Source organism: Malaclemys terrapin, chromosome 20 (genome assembly GCF_027887155.1).
Source record: "Malaclemys terrapin pileata isolate rMalTer1 chromosome 20, rMalTer1.hap1, whole genome shotgun sequence".
Classification (NCBI taxonomy): Eukaryota; Metazoa; Chordata; order Testudines; family Emydidae; genus Malaclemys; species Malaclemys terrapin.
Window position 1 is genome coordinate 14,496,250 of NC_071524.1, and position 18,825 is coordinate 14,515,074.

The window sequence follows — 18,825 nt, forward strand, 5'->3', positions numbered from 1 at the left end:
TGCGTGGGGGGGTCACGCCTGGGGGTGTGCGTGGGGGGGGTCACGCCTGGGGCTGGAGGAGTGTGCGTGGGGGGGGTCATGCCTGGGGCTGGAGGAGTGTGCGTGGGGGGGTCACGCCTGGGTGTGTGCGTGGGGGGGTCACCCCTGGGGCTGGAGGAGTGTGCGTGGGGGGGGTCACGCCTGGGGGTGTGCGTGTGGGGGGGGTCACGCCTGGGGCTGGAGGAGTGTGCGTGGGGGGGTCACGCCTGGGTGTGTGCGTGGGGGGGTCACCCCTGGGGCTGGAGGAGTGTGCGTGGGGGGGTCACGCCTGGGGGTGTGCGTGGGGGGGGTCACGCCTGGGGCTGGAGGAGGGGTGTGGCCGCGCGTGGTGCAGCCAGCTCAGACCCGGCGGCCCCGCCCCCCCTGCCCGCGCGCGCCCCCCCCCCCCGCTCCCTCGGGTCGCGCGCACGCCGACGCGCGCTCTCCCGCCCCGCGCTGCCGGAGCCCGCGGCCCCGCCCCCTGCTGCCCCCGCGCGCGCGCGCGTTCGCTCGCTCGCTCGCTCCCGCGGCCCTCGGCGGCGGAGTCTGAGGGGAGGAGGAAGGAGTCGCGGCAGCCGCCGCCATTACAGGCCGAGCCCGCCCCGCGAGGGACTCGCCCCCCCCCGCCCCGCCCCGCACCAGCCGCCGCCGCCCGGGGAGAAACATGGCGCCGCCGCCGCCTCCCCCCCGTGCCGGAGTCCCGGGCCGGACCCGCCGCCGCCAGGGTAGGTATCGCCCCCCCCCCCCGCCGGCCCCTCCCCCTGCGCCGCCGGGAACAATGGGGCCGGGCCCCACCCCCTGCCGCGGCCTGAGGGGGGAGCCCCCCCCCGCCCGGCACGTGGGGAGCGACCCCCCCTTTCCTGGCATGTGGGGGGAGGGGAAGAGTGGGGAGCGACCCCTTCTCCCTGCCTAGGGGAGGGGGGCGGAGGACGGGAAGAGTGACCCGCCCCCCTTTGCAGCCCCTGGTCCCTGGGGCCTGAGTGGGGGGGGGTTGGAGCATGACTATCCCCCTCTCTCAGGCCCCGGGACTTGGGGGGTGTTTCTCCCCCACTCCTCTGGCATGGGGGCAGCTGGGCGGTGAGTTGCCTGCTTTGCCCCTCCACCTGGATGCCTTGTGGGGGGGGGGGGTGAGGGTGAGGAACAGCCTCCTTCAGCCCCTGCCCACCTGCTTACATAGTGGGGCAATAGGCCCTTTTTTTCTGACCCCGGGACCAGGTACCAGGAGGCAGCCTCCTATCCCTTATTGTGGCCCTCGGGGCGGGGAAATGGGGGAGCCACCTAGTGCCAGGGAACATGGGTCCTCTCACTTCCTTCTAGGTGGCTGTTGCGTCAGTCCCCACCCTTCTGCCAAGGGTTTTCTCCCATTCTTTTTCTTCTGTGTCAAGGGATAGCCCCCCTCCCTCGTGCCAGGGGGAGAATGAGGAAGTATCTGGTTGCTGCCAGGGAATGCTGTTCACTGTTCCTGGGATTTTCTCCTAACACCCTTTACCTCACTCCTCCCATGTCCTAGGGTGGTCTGCTCCACCCTCAGTGCCAGGAGATTTCAAGATATGTCCCCCTCCTTAGTCCTCAGGTACAGTGCTGCAGATTTTAGGCCTCGCCCTCTCTATCCTCTTTGCTTTGTGCTTTCTAGGGGAGGGGTCCAGAGTAAATGTACCCACTCTCTTTCTATTATAAATTCTCTGAGCTGGAGAGGTGGAGAAGAGAAGACCTCTTGTCCCCACAAAAAGAGATGTGGTTTTCCTCTCTTGGTTCCCAGTATCCCCATGCAGATAGAGAACTCTGATTTCCCAGTCGCTGTAATCTCTGGATTTTGTTACTGGTACTGTAGAGACTCCTCTCTGGTTTGCCATCTTTCCCCCCCCCCCCGTTAATGTCTCTCTCTTCACGAGTTCGCTGGAGAGCTTGGCCACCTCCGAGCTTCACCTCACAAAATAAATTCTGTGGTGGGTTAGCATATGCAGTTGAATGACAAATGATGGGCACCAGTTTATCATACCTTCTGTTCTACTAGCCACTGCCCACCATCCTATAGAACAATGGGTCTATCCAGTCCGAGGGCAAAATTTGAGGATCAGGGTGTCCCAGTTGTTTCAGGGAGCTTGTAGCATGCACAGTTAATTGGGATGCATCAGGCACTGTCTGGTAAAGTGGGGCAGTTGTCCCAAAGGGATTGGAAACTGCAGCTTTAAATGATTCTCTACATTAAAATAGAATAAATTTGCTTTCTTGGAGGGTCATCTCTCTTTACCTGTCCATTCAGTGCAGACATATATATCCATTTTAGCATATCCTTGGGGGGTATCAAGCTGCATATGTTTGTAATAACCCTTCCCATAATCAGTTACTAAGGTCCAGTCTTCCTCACATTGAAGTCAACTGGAAACTTATCGACTTCTGTGACAGCAGGATTGGACCACAGCTCTGAGGGAGCAGTTGTGTGAAGGGCTAGCAAGATTACACTGATCAACTTTGTTTTATTGTCGCTTACTTAGATTAGAAATCAAATCCTGTGTGTGTGTGTATGTATGTATCACTGATACACAGTCACCGAGTAAAAACATTCGTATGTGATGTAAATCAAAATAACTTCAGAGATCAGTAGGACAGTCATGAGTTTTTAATTGTAAATGGTGTTGAGGAACATTTAGCAAAGCCTGTGAGACAGAAAACACAGTTTCTTTTAGCCAGTTAATTATAATCAGGAAGATAGATAATATGATCTGCAGTTTCTAAAAGGCCCTTTGGTTTCATTTGCCCTACAGGGCAGAATTGTGCACCATTTTTGTCCCAGGAATTCAGGTTTATTCTCTTAAAGTGTGACTCTGTGAGGTCTGAAAATATTGCCAAGTGTGGCAGTAAATATTTTCTTAGCATGGTGAACTAAAGGTTTGGACCTAGGTTTTTTTTTACCACCATTCACATTCTTACTGGAAGAAAGAAATATTTGTGTATGTTCTTGTGCTTGGTTTACATAATAGAATGAGCAGACAGATTTACTAGGAGCTGATGTTTTTCCCTACTTGCTTGAGCTGATAACTGATTTTGTAAAGACTGTGGGATGAGCAGCTTTCCATGCTGTGAGCTGACATTGAAGGAGGGAATTCAAAGCAAAAGATATATTTATATCTGCTTTTGTTCATGTATTGATGGCTTCAAGAATCTGTGATGGTAACATTTTCTGTGATAGTTACGTGTGCCCGTTGGTGTAAGGAGGTGTGTTTTCTGCATAGATTCTGCATTTCTCATCACTGGAACCCCTTTAGTAGAGGTAAAGCTGGGTTAGTGAGGACATTCTTATCCAAGGAGTAGGTGATGAGGGTGTTCCTAACCATTATTTCTGTGAAAGGAGCTGGGAATTACCTGACCTCTTTGAAAGGAAGCAATGGCCATGTTGATACACCTCTACCTCGATATAACGCTGTGTTCGGGAGCCAAAAAATCTTACCGTGTTATAGGTGAAATCGCGTTATATTGAACTTGTTTTGATCTGCCGGAGTGCTCAGTCCCACCCCTCCGGAGCGCAGCTTTACTGCATTATATCCAAATTTGTGTTATATCGGGTCGCGTTATAATTTCTGGTTTTCCTGACTTGTAAAGCTGTTTGTTCAGTGTCACATTCTGATATAAAGTTACTTTTATTTTTTCCAGTCTAGCTTGGACCTCACTTTGTAACACCCAAAGTGCTCAAGTCCCAAAGGAGGTGTTGGATAATGAAGAGGGTGGCAGTTAATGTGCAATACTGAATGTAAAGTTCTTGTTTTTAATCGGCATTTTGGTTGCCCAGTTCTTGTTTGCATTGAACAGGTGAAATAAAGCACAAACATGCCCTGTTTCATTTTTTTGCGGTTATTCAAATGGAAATTAATTCATATTTTGGGGGGGAATCGACACTGTTTTTTGCCTTTGTAATTAAGACTACACATTTTTAAAGAAGACTTAACTTTTCATGCTGAGTCATTGTTGACCCAGTTATCCAATAGCAAAGATCTGAATGAATGGCTTGAATTACTGCAGTTTGTTTCTATATCAATATTTCTGAAAGTGCAGAGCCCTCCCTACTTTTTAATGATTATATTCATAATGTTCATTCTGGAGTTTTGCAGGGTTATTATGGAAGAGATCCTTTAGTTTTCCCTTATTCTTCTGTAAATTTAACAGCTTTCTGTTGATTATGGAGGGTGGTGGGATTATTGTCAACATTAAAGTATTCTCTTGAGCTGTGTCTTAACTGAATTATTGCTTAAAATATTGTGCTCTTCCCATTCTGTTTTCTCCACATACTACCTTTTGTTAAATTTGGATTCCTTTTCTCTAAATTATCAAGAAATGTTAAAACTACAACTGGCCCTGCTTACCCTAGGATTTTAAAATGTGTTATCTATCACATTTTGAAAACATAGCTTTTTCCTCGTGTATGTCTGGCCTTGGAGACTGCATTTGTAGTGTTGGGTGCACTCCCTTGTAGGAGCTTGTAGTATTCGTTTTTTTCTCAGTGGAAAGGGCAGTGTCTATCCAGGGGGGAAGGCATGGGGAGCTGAGTACAAGGGGAGATAATTTTTGGTAGCCAGAAGACAACACATTGGACTTCTGGTTATCTGAGCACCAACTGGAACTGCATTTTGAATACATGGCCTCTATCCCAAAACACAAGTTGCCATATTGATGCAATCTCTATCTGGACTCTTCTGCAAAGTGACTATAGTGTATTCAGCAAGCATCAGGTCTCTGTGCAACGAAGAAGAGAATGGATGTCCCGTCATGTGCTTATACCCTGTATTCTAAAAGGCCTAAATGTTTTCCTGCTACAGTTGGTGGCTTGTTTACATATAAATTTTCTGAACAGACTGTAGTAATTTTTTAAATTTAAGACCTTCCAAAATCTTTTTCTTTAGATAAGCAGTAAACCTCTCTAAACAATTGACAGTGTTCCTTTAAATATGAAGGATTATTTCTCCCTTTGGGAAAGCTGCAGTCATTTTACAGCATCAGATTTACAGAGATACGCTGTACAATCCACAACATACACCATATCCTGTGTTATGTACTTTGAAAATTAGCCTAACTGATGTATAAATTGACCATGACCAAAAGCAGTAAGTTTCTTTGTTGCATATTAAAGCAGCATGTTGGAATTGTATTGATTTTTAAATATAGTTGCAATGAACCTCTGAGGAAACCTTTAAAATCCCAGTTTTTCCTTCTCTGTGGAAGGTCAATGAGGTGCAGTTTCATAATCTATTGGCACCTCTGCATGTACTGACACACGGCAGCTGTGTGAGTGAGTGATCACACTTCACAGGAATATAACAAGAGAAAAATCACCACCATTAATTGCCATAGGCAATTAAAAAGACCTTTTTTGGTAATAAATTGTTTACAAAGGAGAGTGGATAATATGTTACATATGAGATTATTAGACTTCTGACAATGATTCCTAAATCTGGATTTTTAGACAAATAGGGGCTTTTATATCTAAATAGTGATTTTATGGGGGATAGGATACCTAAATGGACTAGTGATAATTGGCATTTTAATCTGGTCAGATAGAGCTTGGAGTGGATGCTTGCTTATTTTGTAGGTGGACTGCTGGCTGATGCCGCTATTGTGATGTAATTTTTAATGGCCTGGATTCATTGATTTATTTCTTTAGCCTGCTGACTGATGTGAGATTCAAGCACTGATTAGTCAGTAAAAGAATGCAAATGAACCCATTTGATAAATGTAAAAAAAAAAAAAATCTTCTGTGAGGACTAGCTGTGGGCCTGTGAAATTGGCATTTGCCCAGTAAACGGTCATTGAATACAAATGCTTGGAAGATGGTGGGTTTAGCTCCAGTGGCCAGTGAATTTGAGGGCTGCGAGACTGAGGTTAGTGTCTTTGTCTTGTTTATGCCAAGATCAGTTTGCAGTGTGACATGGTGATGTTTACCTTTTTCATATATAATAGTTTGGAATTTTATACAACACTGTCATCTGGGTTCTAGTTTAAGGTCTTGCTTCTAGTGGCATATGATACTGGAATGAGGAAAGTGTTGTAATAAATATGCTTACAGAACAGTATACATTATAACTTATGCTTTGATTCTTGTGTTTCTGTTTTTCTCTGTCCTGTTTTTTTTTTTTTTTTTTAATTATTTTCTCCTGATCTGGATTATCCAAATTTTTGGTTGTTTCAGTTTTTTGGGTCCATTGGAAGTTGTTGAAAATAAACTAAAATCTGATTTATTATTATTATTGCCTACCACAATCCTAAGTGCTTGTTATCAAATATGATGGTGCACATGTAGTGTCCTTGGTTATGCTATCACAGTTGCTTTTTTTTATTCCCTGAGGTGCAGTGTGGCAATATGTGCCTATGGATTTGCGAGCAAGTTTAAGACCATTATCCTATCAAATGGCTTTACTCTCTGATATTTTGGTGAAGTACTCTTTTTAACCATTGGGGTCATCCATGTTCTTGATGAAACCATGATGATTCTTCATTTCCCCTTCTTTTATTGCTGCTGTCTCTTGGCCCTGCATCTCAGCTTCCATCTTTCTGCAGATGGCTGGGCAGGACTCTCTCTCTCTCTCCCCCAACCCCCCCCATCCATCAGTGCTGCTCAATTGGCTGAAGGGGTCACAGTTTAGCAATGCTTTGCATATTCCTTTCTCTCCCTTCCCAGGGGCAGTCTGCTGCCTCTGAAGTGCTTCCAGTGTTTGTCTCTCACATAGCAGTGCAAAGCTGTTTTATTAGGTCTTTGAGCCAGCCTTACTTATTTCTGACCATTACTTGTTGCTTTTTTGCTGCTATCCTCCTATACATGATGACAAATTTTCCAAGTGTTTTCTTAGGGCTGGTCTACACTGGGGGGCGGGGTGGATCGATCTAAGATACGCAACTTCAGCTACGTGAATAGTGTAGCTGAAGTCGAAGTCTCTAAGATTGAATTACCTGGGGTCCACACGGCGCGCGATCGACGGCCGCAGCTCTCCCGTTGACTGCGCTACCGCCGCTCACTCTGGTGGAGTTCCGTTGTTGATGGTGAGCGCGTTCGTTGCATTTTAACGAGATGCGATATATCGATGCCGGATAAATCGATTGCCACCCGCCGATACGGCGGGTAGGGAAGACGTACCCTTGGAGTTTTTTTATATCCTTTTGAATCCTCATCTGATTAAGATGAAATTTTAATATCAATTTTGTCTATCGAATATTGAGTACATTGGCATTTGTTCATGGTAGTTGTAATGTGCCCTAATTTTAGTTATTTGTTAAAGGGTGTGGAGAAATGTGGTGACAGGAGATTGGAAGGAGTAAGACGGACTAATGGAGTAATGGAACGGTTCGCTGAAGATCCAACACCCTGGAATATTGCTCTTGATGCTGCTAGATCTAGTTTTTATTCTCATTTTACTGCTTTTTTTTGGGGTGGGGGGTGGGGGGTAGTGTTACATTTCTATTTGCAAAGAAAAGCCCTGCCTTCACATTCCTCTATAGTGGTTGGCTCTGATTGCAGTCTGACATTTCACTCTTGATTATTAGAGAATTTTTCTCTTTCCCAGTGAATGTATTTGATGGGCACCATGCATTCAGTAACTTGTCCCTTGGATCCCTGCTCTGTTGGATCCCTGCTCTGTTAAACTCGTTAAAGATTTTCACATTTAATTGGTACCTGGTACTCGTATTCTTCTTCTTTTTATCTTGCCTTTCAAAAGGTTGTTATACTTTTAAAGAAATTTTCCTTGCTGTCTTGGATTTCTAATTTTAGGACAGTGTCACCCAGGCTTTTCTTAGCTAATCAGTCACTGGTCCATTTATCTGAATGCCTTTGATGTCCAGTGTGATTTTAGAGCGGGCCTGTGGTAGTGAAGCTGCCTTGGTCCACAGAGTTAATGCTCTGACATGGCTGTGGTTTCAGGGTAGGCTGTAGTAATGAAGCTGCGTTCCTCCTCTCTGCTAATGCTCTTACATGCACCGATAACAGGGCTGTATCTATCATTTCTTTTGGATATTTCAGAAGCCTTTGATATGCTGCTTTGACCGTGACACCATGTCAGCTTGCCTTGAATCCTGTGTGCTGGTTACTGGGGACGCATCACTATGGTTCTAATAGATAGGGGATAACAGGCAGTCTGGTAGGAGAGTGAGATGAAGCTACTGCAGCCCTCATCATCTTGTTAAAAATAACAGACTGTTGTTTGAATTAAACAGTATATCGGGGGACAGGGGAAACTTATAAACTATGCATCTACCCAAGTATCAGGAAAACCAATAAGTTGACTACCAAAAGTTGCTGCTTGGCAGGAGATACTAGACTTTTGAGCTATAAACCTGGGATCTATTCTGCCTTATAATGTTATTTCTAACAATATTTTCAATATATTCAGCTTTTAATTGTCCTCTTACAGATAACTGATGAGGCCTTCTGCATTCTCTTTCACTTTATTTCTATGTGTTATTCTGTAACCCTTGCCTGTATTTCAGTTTACATGTTGCTGTGTGTTTAATTCAAACTTTTGGTTCCAATAATACTATGCCTGTTTTTCTGTTGTCGGCAGACATGCATAGAAATGTGAAAATTGCTCATTTCCAGTAGAGTGGTCGTGCTGTTTCAAGGTCTTGCCATTAGTTCTGGAAATACCTCTTCCTATTGAGTTTGTAGACAGTTTCATTTTGGAGTCTTGATCTCTTACAAGATTCCTGTCTTCAGTTAACCTCCTTCCCACTTTGTATCTGAGTGTACCTTTGTCTTGGAAGCAGAGCTAGAATATATTGTCCTCTGTCGAAGCTGTGACCCCGACACATGTATTGGTGTATCTTTCATTATTGATTATCAGGTCTAAAATTTGGAATGATACAGTTGTGTCCCACATATGTCAGGATGTATATTTGAACTAAAATAGCTTATTTTAGGACTTGCTTTGCTCTGCTGACCCCACTAACTTGTGACTTTTTGCTAGAGCGGAGAAACAGGTCTCTTGGGTCCCTGACTATCTTTCTGCCCTGAGATGCACAGAATAGTTACAGTTGCTAGTTAATTTTTATCATCTATCCCAGGAGTGATCTTGAACTCTTACTCCAGTCCCAGGTAGAGGGGGAGAATGTGCTTTTTTTTCTTCTATAGGGCCTGACTCATGGCAGTCAATGGAAATACTCCCGTTCACTTCAACAGAAGTTGGATCAGGCCCTAAGCTGTTAATACACACAGCCTAATTCTGCTCCCTGTATACAGCGCTTTTGTTAGAATCCAGGGAAGTTCCACTTGCTGAGGAATTGCAGAATAGGATAGGACCCGCAATAATTTGCTAAAATGTAATGCGTTTTCTTTCAAGGTGAGAGAGAGAACTGTCACTTAAGGAGATAGAGGGTGTACCTACGGGTGGATGGCCAGATCAGATGCTGGGGACACCAGATGATCTTCATGGTGACACCTTCCCCACAGTTTCCCATAGCAGAACAGTATACTTATTATGCTTTCATCTGCGCACTGACACACACTCCTTTTGAATATTAAAAGGGAAATAACCTAAATAACCCTAGATATTACATTGGAAAAAAGGAACCAGATATATCAAAATCTCTGCCTCTTCATTTGATTATTTTGTCTATTATATTTTTGAACAAATATTAAACTATTGAATGCTTTAGGACAAATTAGATTGTCAGCTTGCTACTGTCGAATCTCTAATGTTAATGTTGTAGAAGTATAAACACGTCATGGTAAACAGTAGATGTTTCAATAGTTTTTTTCAATAGATGTTGTTATAGTAAGGTATTTATCTGTTAAATTAATATTAGAGTCATGCAAGTAGTATTCTGATGTTACTTTGCGTTCTATCGAGGTAGAGGTGTAACTTAATACTAAGAGAGCCTGCAAATGTTAATGAATTCAAAGTATTTGTTAAATTAACCTCTTTCCCTCTCTCCCTTTTGGACTTCTGGGTGTAAAACAGAACAAATGTGTTCTGATAGGCAGTAGTGTCCAGTGACGCGCTCATGTTCCTGATAACATCCCTGTCTACCCAGATGCTAAACTGGATTTGAGGACATCAGTCAACTGGTGTAAACAAATTATCTACTTCTGTGTACATAGCTTGTGGGTGTCAGATTTGAAATGCCTGCACTTCTTGGAGGCATAGTTTTGAATTCCATCAGGGGTAACTTAGCCATATTAAGTTCCATTTAGCTTCCCATGTGTGTTGTGGGTTGTTTGTGTGTGTGTGTGTGTGTGAAACCTGAACAACTGTACTGGTGGACATTAAAGATACGATTGCACTTTTTTGGGGTAAGAGATGTGGTTGCCTCTGTCTTTTCTCCCGACACTTCCAAATGTTGCTTTGTGTTGTGTGCACCTACTGGCTGCTGCTCTACACCACAAGGTGACTGTTTCAGTACTGTTCATATATTTTTTAAAGCATTTGGGTGGGATCTGTCAGGTTGAAAGGTGCTATGGAGAGGTTTCTCAAACATTTACAGAGTGGCATATATTTTAATAGCATGTTTTCCTTCCCATTCATAGTCAAGCGGACCACTTCCCTTATGATTCAGGGTCACTTACGATCTCTGTAGCAAATTCAACAATTGTTTACATAAAACAATTTAGAAAAGTGATTAATGCACTTTTAGTTTTTTTAATGAGATTTAGAATTCGAAATGAGGAAGAGAGGGCAACACCAGCTGACAGCCAACTCTTCAAGGGCCACCAATGGTCTGTGTACCATACTTCGAAAATCTGTGCACTGTGGAATAATGTAGTACGGCTGTAGATGTGTTTTAAAGGCCAGTATACTACGTAGGTTCCAAAGTCTCTTTGCAGGTTCTACTGACCTTTGATTTACTTTCTGATATTCCCAAAACCTCACCCAAGATCTTACTGAATTTTTCTTGATGTCCCCACAGATATAGCCTAAAATGAACATGTGATCTGTAGTTCGTATCTCTCATGGTGACAGTGGAAAAAACAGTCAGTGTGGACAGATACATGGAGTTTTTGAAATTATCCTTCTGTTTTGGACACAGTGTAATCTCTGGTGTGGATTGGCAGGCTGTTTGTTTAATTTTGTTTTCTTGATCTTCACATGGAATTGATATGTTAGGGTAAATTTTCCTATAGGAATATATCTTCTACTAATAAAATTCTATATTTCACTACAAAGTGTTTCCAAGCCCCAAGAGCAGCTTTATTAGAAGTAAAATTTCTCTATCCTTTAAGTTTTAAGTAAGGATTCTTTTCTTGTGTATTGATCGGTGAGAATTTCAGTGACTAACCAAAACAGCCTTCTAGATTTGTAGCAAATGGTGGTTAGATGTTGAAAGTGGCAGGTATGGTTATGGAGACTTCACACTTACGGGTTGAAAATATGGAATGTGCAAAGTCAACCTTTGCTTCCATTTGAAACAAGTGTTTCTACTTTTCTTTGAGCACTGTGGACAAACAATAATCCCAAGGATTTGTATAAATGATCAGTAGGCTAGTTGAGAGAAAGGGGATTCTCTGTCACCTTCAGTGTTGAGTTCCTGGATTTATTCAGCCCCCAAGTGGGGGCAGGGACTGTAGAAGTCCTACAGGGAAACCTGTGAACATCCATGCTTAGGATGGTTACCCTGATTTTGGCTGTATACCAGTGTGCTGTGTACTGTTCAGAGCATGGTGGGAATTCCATCTGCTTACCGTCCAAGAGTTTATCACTCATGTACAACAAGAGGCCTTTCTTGGCCACATGCACTCTAGAAAGTCAAATTCTGCTGTCTTTGACTGGTAAAGATCTGGAGTTACCCATAACTTTGGTGATGTTACTCTGAATTTACATTGGACAGAATTTTGTCCTATCAGTTTAGGACCCCCCCCCATTGTATTTTCTCTTCTAAAACAAGTTTGAATTTACATAAGCTAAATTGAAGATGGAAGGAACTTAATGATTTTAGACATTTGAAAAGTAGTTGAAACACTTACCATAAATCTATATCTAAGTTTTGTGGATAGTTCATAATGTGATGTGAGATGGGGACAGGGTTAAAAGCTGTTTGTTCATCAACCATAGAGTTCTAGTGACATCCCCCCACCTCTGGAGGGAGATATATTTACAATCTTAACACCCAGATTTTTTCGTTTGGGAATTCTTTACGTAGAAATTTTTGTCTGATGTTAGTGAGGTGTTACAAAGGCCATGGCTTAAAGTAACACTTTTGTTTACGCTGTGTGATGAGTATCATCACTCTTCTTCCTTATAATTTAAGGTGAATCAGGCTAGATAAATGTATCCCTGTAAGAGATGAAGTACGGTCTTTTCATGTAGCTGGTATAATTTGAAGTTTGATTTCTACAGTGAATTTCTATCAAAAGATTAACTGGCACTGAGAGGACAGAAAGAATGACTTTGAGGGGAAGTGGGGATGACAGTAGGATTCAGAAACATCGGAGCAGAGCGGAACATAAGTTTTGCTGTACAGTGGTTTGATTAAGAGTCTATAAGCCAGTCTGGAAGTCACAACCTGGATATGGTCAGGCTGTCAACTGGTATAATGGGGCTTTCTACATTATTTTACAAGCACCTGTCTCTGGATCTTTGATGATAAAGCATAGTAACATTAGCAGATAAACTAATTTCAAGCTGCCACTTTTCAGTTTTTGTTTTGGGAAGCCCATTTTCATAAAACCTGTCATTTAAATAGATGCTGTGATTAAAGTTGAGCTAAACGAGCAAATAAACTGAGGTGAGAAATGGGTGGTAATCCCATTAAAGCTTTAATTTTCTACTGCCGCATGTTCCCTTCCCTTAAAACCTACATCTACCTTTAACATAAGCCATATCTCCACTGGGACTGAAACTTAGTTAACTATGTTTAACTCAGCTCCAACTAAATTGGTATTTAACACAGTATGACTGACCAGCATGGATGAGGCTAAATTATTAGTATGACACTGTTTTCTTTTAAAAAAAACATGATTCTAATGCAATTTGGCCTCATCCTTGCTGACTCTTGAAAGCATGTTAGGAAATAGTTTGCTGAATTTTGCTTTAAACTTGAGTCATAGGTAAGAATCTTAAATCCAGTTTAAGGGAATATAGATGGTGGGAAAGTCTCTAAGCTTAAACCAAATTAAGAAGTTTAAAATGCTTTTCTTCATTTTTGGTGAAATGGCAATACCAGAAGAGGGATACCACCCTCATAATGGAGAACTTCATGGTTAATCCTGAGAAGTTACTGGTTGGTTTCTGTTCTGAATCATTAGGTTTGAAATCCCTTATGTATTTTTATAACACCTCGCGCCTGTAGGATACTCTAGTCACCCCAAACCCAGAGTAAACAAATCTGGAGGTGAAATAGCCATTTTATTTCCTTCATCATTCAAATGCAGGTACAACTCACTTGAGTCAAAATCCTTGGAGTACATTCACTTATTCTGTGAGTCCAAGAAACAAGACTAACTTGAGCTTTCTGCTAGTCTGTAAACCTCCAGATCCCAAAGGCTTCCAAGAGGAGCTGATAGGGTGATGAGAGTCACAAGACTCATTGTCCTGAGAGACTTCAGCATCACTATGGACACACTCTCTGATATGATAAGCCCCAAAACTCCAGTCTGAACACTGCACCCTAGGTGTTTCTAAGGTACTTCTGCAAATCCCACCTGTGGCTGGCCATATTCTGGATGGGATTCTCGGGTTGCATGTGGAGCTAAGAAATGCAGTAGTAATTGTGTGTTGCTGGTCAGACCACTTTCTCTTCTATGTGGAAATAAACTCTTACTACTGCAGTGAAAGAAGAAATTACTACCACTGTCTTTCCCTGAAAACTTTTGGCTCCCCCAGTTTCAAAAACTTTCTTATGGAAAAAGAAACTTAGTGAGACAGCACAACTCCTCCCTTGCTACTTTTATAGACTTTAGCACTGAAGCCCCTTTTCCCACTCTACTGCCCATATGTATTGTCAGGGTTCTCAGGTGGCAAAGTGGGAAGGAAGAAAACTTGTGCATCAGTGTCAGAAAACATAGTCTGATATAAACACCAGACACACAGAATTTCAAGAAGTCTATGCTGTTGTCGTAAAGGAAATCTGCTTTTGAAGCAGTAAAGTCATGTCCTGCAGAGTTTTGCTGGATGATAAATTGCTTTGTAAACTCACGCTGCCGCCACTCGTACCCTAGAATGTGTCATCTGCCTTTGCGAGGAATTCTATTGTTTCACAGAGGAGATCACCCATATGTGGGATGGGCAAGAAATAAAAGTCGAAAGCAGGCCCAGAAATACAAGAATTTGACCCATTCACATGAAGTAAGCATGGAATCATTACAGCCACAATGTGTGACTCTGAGCCCTGCCTTTTCTAAACGGTAAAGCTAAAACATGTAGTTGTCTGACCAGTATTAAAGAAAACATTGCTTAGTGCTAAAGTCTTTGCAAAATACTGTCAGAGGCCGCCATCTCTTTTCTAACCAAGATAAATAAGAATCTAGTACCAAAGAATTTCCAGTGACACCTGTTAGCTGTCAGTGTCCTGGATAACTGTCCGGCTTCAGGGCAGGTCATTGTAATGAGAAAGCATTTGTTTTGGTGATTGACTTCTTTCGATTCGTAGCCAGGTGAAGTCCATTCATATTCCCCCTGCTGGGACACTGTTCTTTTTAATATTACTGTTCACCACCTGATACTGCTTGATATATCTGTCCTGTCTCCCAAGATGGTGCAGGGGTGAATAGAAATGTTGAATGCCTCAAATTAGTCCTTTCACACCAAACTTGGGTGGATGGGTGTGTGTGTGTGTGTGTGTGTGTGTTTTGGCAAAACCTTCAGAACCCCACAAGGCTCAGTCTTCTTTCCCAGATTGTTCAATGTCTGTGTAAAGCTGACAGTTGGTGAAATAACTTAGGCTGAAGTGCCAGCAGTTCACATCAAAACTAGTCTCTGCATCTTTTCTTCAAATAGTCCCATCTCCCAGACTTGTGAATGACTAGCCAAAATCTTTTCAGGGTGAAGAGCAGCTTGTTAAAGCCGACCCCTGCCAGATAGATGATGCTGGTAGGAAAAGAGAGTCACTTTGAAGAACTTGCCTCCTAACATCCCCCACTACAGATGCCTTCCGATTGATGGTAGGGAAGGTTGCTTCCCATCCTATCAGACATCAAGCTGGCCTGTAGTCCATGTGTTTGTATAACCTCCAGGGTTGATTATTACAACTCATATCTAGAAATGAAGCTGTGTACTCTTTGAGCTTTTTAAAAATGAGTACAAGACACAGTAGCCCTCCTATTGTAATGTGTTCACAATTTTCTGTAAAGTCATCATCAAGCCCTTCATGGGATTGTCCCAAGCTACTTGTGAGATCTCTTCTCCCTTCACGAGAACACTCACCAGAATGACATGCCACTGCAGTAATGAAATTGTCAGCCAATAGGAAGAGGCTTGAGGGTATGGGAGACAGAATTTTCACAGGGCTTTACCTGTGCTATGGAGCTCTTACAAGTGATAAGAATGACCACAGAACCGGCCACTCGGCCATAATTGCAAAATTCGTGTGTTCGGTTAAGCTTTCCCTCAGTTTTCTCATAAAAAAGGGGATAGAGAATAAGACTGAGAATATATTATTGCCCTTATATAAATCGATGGTACGCCCTCATTTCGAATACTGCGTACAGATGTGGTCTCCTCATCTCAAAAAAGATATACTGGCACTAGAAAAGGTTCAGAAAAGGGCAACTAAAATGATTAAGGGTTTGGAACGGGTCCCATATGAGGAGAGATTAAAGAGGCTAGGACTCTTCAGCTTGGAAAAGAGGAGACTAAGGGGGGATATGATAGAGGTATATAAAATCATGAGTGATGTGGAGAAAGTGGATAAGGAAAAGTTATTTACTTATTCCCATAATACAAGAACTAGGGGTCACCAAATGAAATTAATAGGCAGCAGGTTTAAAACAAATAAAAGGAAGAAGTTCTTCACGCAGCGCACAGTCAACTTGTGGAACTCCTTACCCGAGGAGGTTGTGAAGGCTAGGACTATAACAGAGTTTAAAAGAGAACTGGATACATTCATGGTGGTTAAGTCCATTAATGGCTATTAGCCAGGACAGGGAAGGAATGGAGTCCCTAGCCTCTATCTGTCAGAGGGTGGAGATGGATGGCAGGAGAGAGATCACTTGATCATTGCCTGTTAGATTCACTCCCTCTGGGGCACCTGGCATTGGCCACTGTCAGTAGACAGGATACTGGGCTAGATGGACCTTTGGTCTGACCCGGTACGGCCTTTCTTATGTTCTTATACATGTGCACATAGCACACTTATTCATGCAAACCTAAACAAGCAGAAAAACTCCATACGAAATCTATAAACTAATTAGCTCTTTGGGAGGTGCTTAGAGATGGGGACAATGCGTTGTTATTAACTGATACAATATAAATGTCCAAAGCTTTTGTGAATCGTGCTATATTCTTGGTCCGTGTCTTGTGGCCTGAGATTAATAAGTGTTTTTTTAAATCCTTTTATCAGTTTCAAATTTGTTACATTATACCCCTTGTTCTTGTTTTAGGAGGGTAAATGGAGTGTGTGATAAGCCTGTTAACCATTCATTATTTTTTAAGAAGTGCTAAGATACAATTTTCAAAAGCATCAAAGTTCTATGAGAGGTAAGCAAGATTTAAGCTTCTCAGTGCATAAGTCACTTTTGAAAATGGGACAAAGTCAGGCACTTTAAAAAAAAATGTTACCGCTAATCTTTATACTTTTTCCCTACAGAAGTCTTTATCTTCTGCTAATCACTTTTTGTGATCACTCTCTGGACCTGTTCAGTTTCTGCTGAATTCTTTTTGGAACAGGTTGACCATAACTGAACACAGTATGCAAGCCAAGGGAGTACCATTGATTTCTGTAATGCAGTTATATCTCAAATATTCTCCATTTCTTAACAGAACTTGTTTGTCATGTCTTGTTTGGTTTGTAACCATTGAGACTATATTGTGTCCTATTCCCTCCCTCATCCTGTAGTCTCAAGGAAACCCTGATTCTCTAAGGTGAAATGTAACCCTGATAGCTGAATACAAACTCCAGAAGTACTTGGGTGTGTTACTGTGATGGATATGTTAGCAATACCTAGCTTGGAATAAATATAATATGTGCAAAGGTCTTTCATGTTGTGTAGTTCTTAATGTGGAACGTAAGTGACAATTACATGTTGGGGGTTGACCTCTGGGAGCGGCACTGACATACTTGTTTTTTGCATTAATGCAAATCATGCACTTCTAGTGACATAAGATACTGTTGAAATGAATCTCCTGGCTGGAAGTCTTGTTAGCTTTAGTGGCGTCTACCTTAAATCTATTGCATCTAGTGGATTGTTTTCTTACAGCCTAAATGTTTGTTGCCTGTGCTGATGAAAGCTTTGGAAGATTCTTTTTGTATGAAAGAAAATGTCTCCAGCCACTTGTCAGTTGCTCGGTTCCTGTTCCTGCTCGCAGAGCTGGTAGCAGATCTTTTCTGTAGCTCAGCTATTCAATTTATGGCTGCCGGTTCAGTGGCTAAAACCTGGTCATTATCTATGTGATTATAGTTGCAGGGGTCTTAAGTAATCATTAGGAACAATAGACTTACCTGTCTCCTTGAGGAACATCTTTATCCAGTGAACAAACTGGTGGAGGTGGAGCTTCCAGATTGAGAGATACTGCTTAACTAGAGCCTGTTTTTCCCCCCTTCAGAGAGTTTTAATGACCCAGCTGGAGGAGGAGTCCAGGACGCTTGGCTATTATCCAAGTATTCCACCATCTGAGCTGTGAGATGTTACATGGCACTTAGATATCACAGTGATGGGGTCCTTAGAAATGCCTGAGATAGCTAGCTGGTAGCAGGATACCTCAAATTATTTGCCGGTGCTGTGACTTCTAAATGTTTAGGGCATGATTCTGCCACTCTTACAGTACCTCACCCTGCAATTAGTCCCATTAGAATCAATGGGACACCTTGCAGTTAAATATTACTCAAAATGAGTAAAAGTGGCAGAATGGGCCCTTCATTTTAAGTGTTCAGCTTGCTTGTTAGTGTGTTTTGAAGTAGAAATCAGGGCTTCTGTTATCTGCTGCAAATAACAGGTTCACAGAATTTTTTTTCAAAAGTCCTAGAGTAAAGACTCTGAGTCTGTTGTGCAACCTGACATTTTATTTGGCAGCCACATAGATGCACACCCTTCAATAACAAGGTCATTTCTGAAGAACATTTAGTGGCTGAAAATTTGGGACGTTCTTGTTTGGTAATGCATGTAGTTTTTTGCAGCAGCTTTGTTTAAAATGTAATTTTTGGTCTGTAATTGGAAACAAAAGTCTAATTTACTGTTGCATTAGATTGCAACACTGTACTTAGTGCAGGGGTTCTCAAACCGGGGGGTCGCGAGCTGTCAGCCTCCACCCCAAGCCCTGCTTTGCCTCGAGCATTTATAATGGTGTTAAATATATAAACAAGTGTTTTTAATTGATATGGGGGGGTCGCACCCAGAGGCTTGCTGTGTGAAAGGGGTCACCAGTACAGTAGTTTGAGAACCACGGACTTAGTGTGACTAGAGACTGGAACAGAGCAAAGCTCTAGCTATTTGTACATTTTTAAATGCTGCTCATTGGAAGGTGTTTTTTGTTTTTTGAGTTTTAGAGGGAAGGCTTGATAGTTAAATGTATTTAATCCACCTAATGACAGGCAGAAATCCTTATATCCCTCCCCCACTCATTTTCACAGCTCTGGAATGTGGACAGATGACTTCCGAAGTTCAGGTAATAATTTATAATGGTGCAGCTAGCATGACTTATCAGGGTTTAACCTTTTAAAAAAAATCCCTCAATATACGAG

At 42.6% G+C, this 18,825-nt stretch overlaps 1 protein-coding gene across 1 annotated transcript in view; it reads left to right on the forward strand.

The window, feature by feature from the left end:
- Nucleotides 1-643: 643 nt before the first annotated feature.
- ARHGAP35 (Rho GTPase activating protein 35) overlaps nt 644-18,825 on the forward strand; it is a 106,000-nt gene continuing 87,818 nt past the window's right edge. The window contains exon 1 of the mRNA XM_054009973.1: nt 644-743. The gene's annotated coding sequence lies outside the window, so the exon portion shown is untranslated. The remainder of the gene's footprint in view (nt 744-18,825) is intronic.